General features: G+C 40.8%; 1 long non-coding RNA gene across 1 annotated transcript; it reads left to right on the forward strand.

Moving 5' to 3' along the window:
• Nucleotides 1-254: 254 nt before the first annotated feature.
• Nucleotides 255-6,752, forward strand: LOC129058906 (uncharacterized). The gene is made up of 4 exons (XR_008524345.2): nt 255-427; nt 1,030-1,114; nt 3,214-3,547; nt 3,911-6,752. It is a non-coding gene; the product is annotated as an uncharacterized LOC129058906 (long non-coding RNA).
• Nucleotides 6,753-8,589: the final 1,837 nt, after the last annotated feature.

The following is an 8,589-nucleotide window of genomic DNA, read 5'->3' on the forward strand; positions in this document are numbered from 1 at the left end:
TGCATCCCATATCCCCAGAGTGTGGTGAGTACTTGTTGAATTGCATTATACACCTTTATCACTAATCACTTGGGGTTCAGGTGTCAAACTCATGGATTCAGATCTCAGCTCCTACACTCACTATAGCTTGGTAACCATGGCCCACTAGTTTCTGACTAGTCTCCGCTGACTCCTCTGTTTCCAAGGGGATAGTTATGACCTCATAGCATTGTCATGAGGCTTCAGTGAAGTTCAGGGAAAGTTCCTAAAGAAGTGGCCCACTGCTTAATAGAAGCTCCAAATCTCTTTGCTCCAGCCAGGTGTTGTGACTTACGCCTATAAATTTTGGGAGGCTGAGGTGGGCAGATTACTGGAGGCCAGGAGTTCAAGACCAGCCTGGCCAACATGGCGAAACCCCATCTTTATGAAAAATACAAAAATTAGCTGGGTGCGTTGGCACATGCTTGTAATTCCAGCTACTCGGGAGGCTGAGGCACGAGAGTCACTTGAACCTGGGAGGCGGAGGTTACAGTGAGCCGAGATTATGCCACTGTACTCCAGCCTGGACGACAAAAATAGACTCCATCTCAAAAAAAAAAAAAACAACTTTGCTCTTTTCACCAATAATTATACTATAATTATAAAGGAAGGAAATGGCTTTATTATTAGTAGAAGAAAATACTTCTAATAGAATTAGAATAGAATTATTCATCTATAATAATTATAAAAAGAAGGAAAATTATTGTATTATTAATAGTAGAAGAAAATCTGGATAAGTACTGGAAAACTGAGTTTGTTTTTCTAAAAAAAAGTGTTTATTTACTTTATAACACTAGACTCTTCAAATATATAATCAGATATACAGGTTAATGTAATAACCACCTATGTTCGCACTACCTAAATTTAACAAATATTAATACTCTGGTATATTTGCTGCAGATTTTTCATAATGTTCCTGTGTTGTGTTTTTTTTGTTTATAGGATTTCTAGATATTTCTGAGTGATAATTTGTGCCTTGTCTTTCTCTGTCTCTCTCTCTTGTTTTTTTAGTGTTAGAGTCTGGCAACATTGCCCAGGCTGGTCTCAGAACTCTTGGCCTCAAGCAATCCTCCCATCTCAGACTTTCAAAGCACTGGTATTACACTGTAATCCTCTTTTTCTTAATCAGTCTTATAAGAGCGTTATCAATTTTATCGGCCTATTCAAATCTCAAACCCTTGGCTTTATTGATTCTATTGCAAGTTTCTTTTCTATTGCAGTAATTACGACTCCCACCACTATTATTCCCTCCCTTTTGCATTATTTGTGTTTATTTTGTCCGTTGTGTAACTGCTGTGGTCTGATATTTGTGTCCTCCCCAAAGCTCATGTGTTGAAATCCTAACTCCCAAAGCAATGGTATTTGGAGGTGGGGCCTTTGGAAGGTGATTAGGTCATGAGAGTAGAACCCCTCATGAATGGGATTAATGCCCTCATAAAAGAAGCCCCAAAGAGCTCATCGGTTGCTTCTGTTATACAAACACAAGAAGCATGTCTACAAACCAGGAAGCTGGCCTTCACCAGGCACTGAATCTGCCAACACCTTGACCTTGGACTTCCCAGCCTCCAGAACTATGAGAAATAAGTTCCTGTTGTTTATAAGCCATCCAGTCTATGGTATATTGTGATAGCAGCCCAGATGGATGAAGGCACTAACTTACTTAGGCAAATACTATTGCACAATAGGCTCCCTCTAAGATCTGGGTACAGGACGTGCCTGTAGGATCAGTCCCTGTAAGGGAGGGAAACAACCAGGATGGGGCAGAGGGAGAAGTTAAATTGCAATGCAGACCCAGCAAGGGCCTCTGCCAAGCCCAAAGGGTCAAGCACTGGTACTGGGATATGCCATCTGATTCAAGGGATGTTCTGTGTCTTCTGATATTCTTTATTTGTCCATGTGGCATCCGTTAGTCACAGACCAAACTTGTGGCCGAGTTGTTTCCTGCTGCCCTGAGATTCAGAGCTCATTCTGAATCACTTCCCTATCTAACTCACACACCAGTCAATATTTCCCTGCCCTAAATCAACCCAGGGCCAGGTATCAGACAACTAGGACAGCCCCTGTGGCCCAAGGACTGCCAGAATTATTCAAGCTAGACAATCCTAAGCCATTGCCTCTGCCTTCCCTTTCCTGCAGAAATTCTAATACAATCTCGCCTAGACTTGGTCCTCACTCCTGCTGTTTGTCCTGACCAATCCAGATGCTTCCCCACATGGCCCTGTGTGACATGGCATGCCCCCTCCTCTTGGGAAACATAAGCAATGAAAATCTGTCAAGGGGACCATATACCAAACTGTTCATAATCATTTCCTCTAGGAAATGAAATGAAGGGGTGATATTCAAAATTTTTAAATTTTCTTTTGTAGTACTTAATTTTTAACAGTAATTATGTATTGCATTTGAATTGAAAACAAAACTTAAAATCTTAAAAATATAACAACACGTTCTTCTGCTGCTAATGAAACAATAAAGAAATATAGAGAAAACAAAAATCTTTCAGAGCATTGGCCTCTCTGTGCTGGCCCCCAGTCACCTCCATAAATTAAAACTCCACAGGTATGACTGAGGCAGGCAACCAGACCTTTATTCTCTCATAAACTAGCTATTGGATGTAGACCATCCTTGAGAAGAGAATGTGGCCTGGGCAAGGTGGCTTTCATTAGTCAAGGGCAGTTTCCCAAAGAAGACTCAACTGAAAGCTGTTGGCTGCAGGCATTCCCAACAACTGAGGCAATGAGGGCTTCAGTCCTAAATGGGAGAACCTGGGCAATGCAGTGTCTGTTACAGATGTTTCAATTTCCAACCTTTCTTTCTTTCTAATATTTAAGGCTAAGAATCTCCCTTGAAGTATACCCTGAGCTGCATCCCACAGTTTTTTATATTCATTGGCATTTTTATTTGGATTTTCTAAATTTTATTAATTTGACATTCTAAAGTATAATTGCTGAACTTCCTAAAATTTGTGAACTTTCTAGTTATCTTGCTTTCAGAGGCTTTTGCAGCCATTATTGTAATTTACTCACCCAGATATGCTAGAAAAATTTCACTGGCTAGCCAGAAGATTAAATTAACCGGAATGTTTTTTTCCTAAGCATTCTGGGTAATTGTCAATTTGTTGCTCCACAAAGGAGTGCTAATTATGGTATCTGTAGGTCATTCAGGCTAAACGCTAATATTTCTTTCTTCCCATTGCAGATCAGCCATGTGGCCTTGTGAAAATCTTTCAATAGGTTAAGGTCCCAGATGCCCTCTTGGTAAAATATGGAAGCAAACCTTATGCCCTAGAGAAGAAATATGAATACATATGAATTCATGAATATACATACATATTCATATTCACACTCGAGAACCATTTTCATTTCAAGTTTGTGACTTTCTAATAATAATCACTAATGCAAACTGAACACTTCCTATGTGCCAGGCTTTACCAACTGCCTTATATGTATAAACGCAATCCTCACAACAACACTTTGGAGAAAATACTGTTATTAGCCCCAATTTACAGACTGCGATCTGAAGCACAAACAGGGTAAGTAACTTGCCCAGGGCTAGCAGATAAGAACTAGCAATGTTGGGATTTGAACCTAAGAAATCTGCCCTTAGAATCCACATCTTTGGCCACTATGTTTTATTCCCTCTGAGCAAGCCAAAGATTAGCAACTTATTATAAACAATATTTTTATTTCTGGGGAAATTCATATAGTAGCTCAAAGATATTATTTTCTTTTTTATCCTGTTTCCCTTGAAGTTTGCTCCAAAGCAGAATTCCCTTTTGGTTCATTTAATTTGGCATCAAGTATTTTATTGGTCACACATCCATTTTATTAACATTTCATATGAAATTTCAGTATAATTGCACTGGTTACATTTTCTGACAAAATTCTTTTCACAGCAAAAAGAACAAAAAAGATGCAGCCTAGCAGAACCACTGTGTTTGAAATCAGGAGATAAAAGTCAAATAGACAGTCTCTCTTACAAAGCATACTTCACCCTTCCTCCCTAGAGAAGGGGGTCACTGAAAGATTCCCAAAAGGGTCCTCATCACAGTTCAATTTAGAGTCTTAGGGGAACATCAAGGGAGGTTCCTTGACATTTCAATCCTCTGATCCCATGGAAACTGTGAAATTGGAAGCAAGTATGCTTAATTTACAGAATGTCAGAGCCAGTTAAGAATCATCAGTTTAACCCTCATCAGGAAATTGAGGCTCAGTGGAGCCGTGTCCTATTGAACATCATCCAGCCAATTAGCATCAGGTCTCAAGTGGGTTTTCTGGGGTTTGCACACACAGTTTCCTCACTAGTTCAGTCCAAAAAAAAAAAAAAATGAACAATAAAATTAAGCAGGGTTTGAACTTGATTTTATCTTCAACAAAGTGGTGGAATTGAGTCTTAAAATGTTTCAGTTACCAAAAACCCATAAAAGAGTAAGACATCAGGGGAGCATATGTGGGAGAGAGGACTATGAACGAAGCAGTCCAGAGGTCTCACCAAAGAAATGGCAGAGCATCAGGCCTCCATCGCCCATCAGCTTCTAGAAGACCCTAACTTCCAGAAAAGACAAATCCCCCACCAATATCTAATGTAACCTTCGAGTCTGTGTTGGCAAATACACAAATGCTTCAAAAAGGCAGTGTGGCCATTCATTAAGAAGTTTTAGATGGCCTGTAATCCTAGCTCAAAGGAAATTAATGTTCTCTTAAACAGTTCCAGGTTTCTTGGTCCAAGCCAGAGGTCTGTAGTGCTTGGAGAGATATTACTGGCTTATTAAAAATTATATAGAAAGAAGGCAGAAGGCCAAGTCTGATTGTCCTCATAGACTGTAAGCAGCTCCCATTAGTCCTGGCACCAGAACAGCTAAGGCTTTTCACATGCTTGTGGATGAGGTACAAAGCGTATACAACAGATTACTGTATGTGAAGAGATGAGCGGGGTCTTGGTAGAAACACATGGGGGTTCCCGGTCAATGAACTGGCAATGACATTTACCAGCAGGTGGCCTTCAGGAAGCCTTGTTATCCAGGTGAATCACCTGAGTCAACCAGTGGACACCGTGGTGGACAAAGTACTGAGACCCAGATCAAAGTCCCTGCTTTGCTATATATGAGCTATGTTATCTTTGGCCACTTACCTTGTTTGAGCCACTATTTCTTTACCTGAAAAATGGGCATCATGATGTAAGCGTGACAGAGCTAATAGGAGAAGTCAGTAATGTCTGTGAATAAAGCATATGAAGGCTTTATCATCATTGATTACTATTACTTTTAATAGTATTATTTCCTAATCTCCAACCTTTGAACACACAAGAGTATCTACATTCTGAGGCAAGAGGTATGGTGCCTAGCCTGAGTGGGGTCAGAGATTGAAAATGTCAAAAATGGCAAAGTTAAGTTCTGATGAAGTGGGAAATATGGAGCCACTGAAGGCTTTTCACCAACAGAATCACATGTTAAATTGGGGTTTAAAAAAGATGGGTTTCACAGGATTATGCCAAGTTTACTAGAAAATGAGAAAGACCTAAGTTGGGAGGTCAGCTCAGAGATAATTATAACAATGCAGGGAGCAGAGAGAGGGAGAAGGAGGAAATCACCAAACACCTAAGGAATGCTCCGAGATGAAATACAGAGACACAAACAAACAAGGGAAAAAAGTAACTTGGGGAAAACAGACTATAAAAGAAAGAGGAAAGATATTACATCCACGAAATAAGAACAGGCTACTATATAAAAGGAACAGTCAGAGAACACTTCCCTCCACTCCCCCCTCCAAAAAAAAGGTATTTTGGAATTTAAAATTATAATCACAGAAAAGATAAAAGTAAAAATTTAGAAGAAATAATTTGAGAAAATATCCCAGAAGGTGGAGAAAAGTGGCAAAGAAAAAAATGGGAAAAAGGAGGAGAAAAGATAAGAAAATTAAAGCTCTGTTCAAGAAATTCAAGATATGAATAATAAAAATTATCAAAGAGGAAACAAACCAAATAAGAGAGAAAATCTTCAAAGAAATAATCTTCAAAAATACTCTCCAGACCTGGAAAATTGCTGCAGTTGGCTCAGAAAACTGCGATGCTCTCACTTTGAGATAGTAAATACAGTTTGGAAAACTCACTGAGACAAAGCAAAACAAAACACCATGCTTTGGCTCTGGGTTATTTATTGAGAATCACAACATGTTAAGAGCATCAGAGAACATAATAACTGCTCGTGATTCCTGGTTGGCCCACTAAGAATTCATATTCCAGAGAATCACACTGCCCCTGTGGGAAGGAAGCTATTGTGTGAGAACTATGCAGTCAGGAATCAATTTTCAAATCAGGAAGCTGAAAAAGCTCCTGGCTTGTTATAAAGTGGGAATACTGATATTCTCTGGAAGAAAAAACACTTTCACTCCGCGAAGGATTCCTTGTGTCTCCTTCTGGAAGCAGTATTGGCCTTCTGCATGTGGTGAGAATGGTCACTATCCCAGAATCCTTCCCCCACACCCCTTGCCTTCCTCTTTTAAAACATCTCCGTGCAATGCAATAAAATAAATGAAAACTAAAGAAGCCTGAGTTTAATAATCGGGGATATAATTCAAGTGTAGCCAGTTGGACAACTTTCCTGTTAATCAGAAGAATAACAGTTTTTCTCCTAGTTTTCTTTGTAAAACATAAAACTCAGACTCTGCACAGAGGCCATATAGATGTGTGGAAAGAGCGTAGATTCAGAATTGAAACCTGGCTTGCCTTGGACTCACCACATCTCCCAAGAAAAAGCTCAAGACCAGATTTCCCCTAACCCGACTATATTAGAATCATTTTCAAGTCTTCTTAAGAATTCAATTCCTTTTGGTTTCTAAGATTTATCTAAGGAAAAGAAAAAAAATTTTTTAAAGAATTTATATTCCCAAGCCCCACCCCAGGCCTTCTGAATCTCACCCTTCAAATATAAGAGTTCCAAAGCCAGGCTTTTATAGACTCTCCAGGAAGCTCTCGAAAGAGACCAACTCTGCTCCTGTCGACACCCAACACTGGAGAATGCTGTACTCAGAGTTCTTTCCAGCCCTGAGATTCTAGGATAAGGCTGCCAATATGGTGATCCATGGGCTCAGTCTTGGGCTGGTGTTTGACAAAGCAGAGTTCAAGCAAGAAAATAAAAATGAAAAAGAGGATCAGAATTCACTCAGCTAGCAAGAGGAGCACCAGCTTTCTCTTTAGCTGAAGTCTCTCTTTCTGACTGTAGGAGATTGTAGAATTCTTTAATTCAGATTGGGGTGGAAATAGCTTTCTCTAATGGTGTGGGTGATTTGAAGAGCAATTAAGAGCTATGGTACATCTTTTTTTTTATTATTATTTTAGATTTAGGGGATACAGGTTTGTCACATGGGTATATTGCATGATGCTGAAGTTTGGGCTTCTATTGATCCTGTCACCCAAATAATGATCATAGTACCCAATAGGAAGTGAGCCATTGTTCATCTTTAACTGGTAGAATAAGACAGAGGTTTTGTATTCAGGAGGGGTTTCTGCCTGGTACCCCTCACCTAATTGAAATGCATCCGGAAAAAAAGAAAAGAAAAAAACAGAAGCAAGCAGCTTAGATGATCTCCTTTTTGTTCAAGAGCTCCAACACAGTGGGTATCTCATCACAACCCACAGCAAAGCCACTCCAGACCGCCTGTGGGTCCCTATATGTACCCGTGCTGTCTCACATCTCTGGCTTTTGCATGGACTTCTGCTCTGCTTACAGTGTTCTCGTGCTCTCTCTGTCCTTTCATTCCCTCCACCTGTTTCACCAGCATTCATCCACCCACACGTACCTAGTGATTACAGGCTCATCCTTCAAGGGCACCATTTCCACAAGGAACTAATGACGCCTCATCATTTTTCCCACTGTCCCTCAAGCCTTCTCATTGATAAATCAAAGCCCAAATGTGTGGCAGGTGTCTTTGGGGATATGTGACTGCTTTCCCCTCTGGACTCAGTCCTCTTCCTTTGTGGCTCTAGACAGACTCCTTACCTCTGCCATGCTGCCCTGTGCCCAGGGGATTACCTCCATTATCTGTGTCAGTTGATTTCCCTTGCCCTCTGGCCTCCAGCTGGGTTCAGGCAACAGGAAGCATTAGCAAGATCTGCCGGGGAAGGATGAGCAAGGCCCCATTCTGCTGGGCCTCAGATGCACAAGGTCTGTGCTGCTCTACAGAAGGGTGCAGCTCATGTTAGGTGGCCCTGCCCAGAGCTTTGGCTACAGCTAATACTGGGTCCTGTAACTCTCCTGCCCCAGCCCTTTAAGTCAAGTGAGAAGGTCTCCCAGTGTCGCTAGTCTTGGGGTGCTTTGTCACATCTTGCTGGTTTCCTTTGAAACAGTCCCTTGGGCTGCCCTGTGTAAATGTGCCTTCCGTTTCCTGGTAAGATCCTGACACAAGAATATGTAGCTTTGGGGAAGGAGGGCACCTTGATCCTTCTCAGCTGGGGTTTCAGTTCTACCACTAGTCTGAGAACTTTTAACTATGTTTCTGACCCTCTACTAGTAGAATGTCGGGAAATAAATAATCTTCTTGATTGTCTTGAAAGTGAGGCACTGAGGTTCCTCTGTTT

The sequence above is a fragment of the Pongo abelii genome, chromosome 3 (genome assembly GCF_028885655.2).
Source record: "Pongo abelii isolate AG06213 chromosome 3, NHGRI_mPonAbe1-v2.0_pri, whole genome shotgun sequence".
Taxonomy (NCBI): domain Eukaryota; kingdom Metazoa; phylum Chordata; class Mammalia; order Primates; family Hominidae; genus Pongo; species Pongo abelii.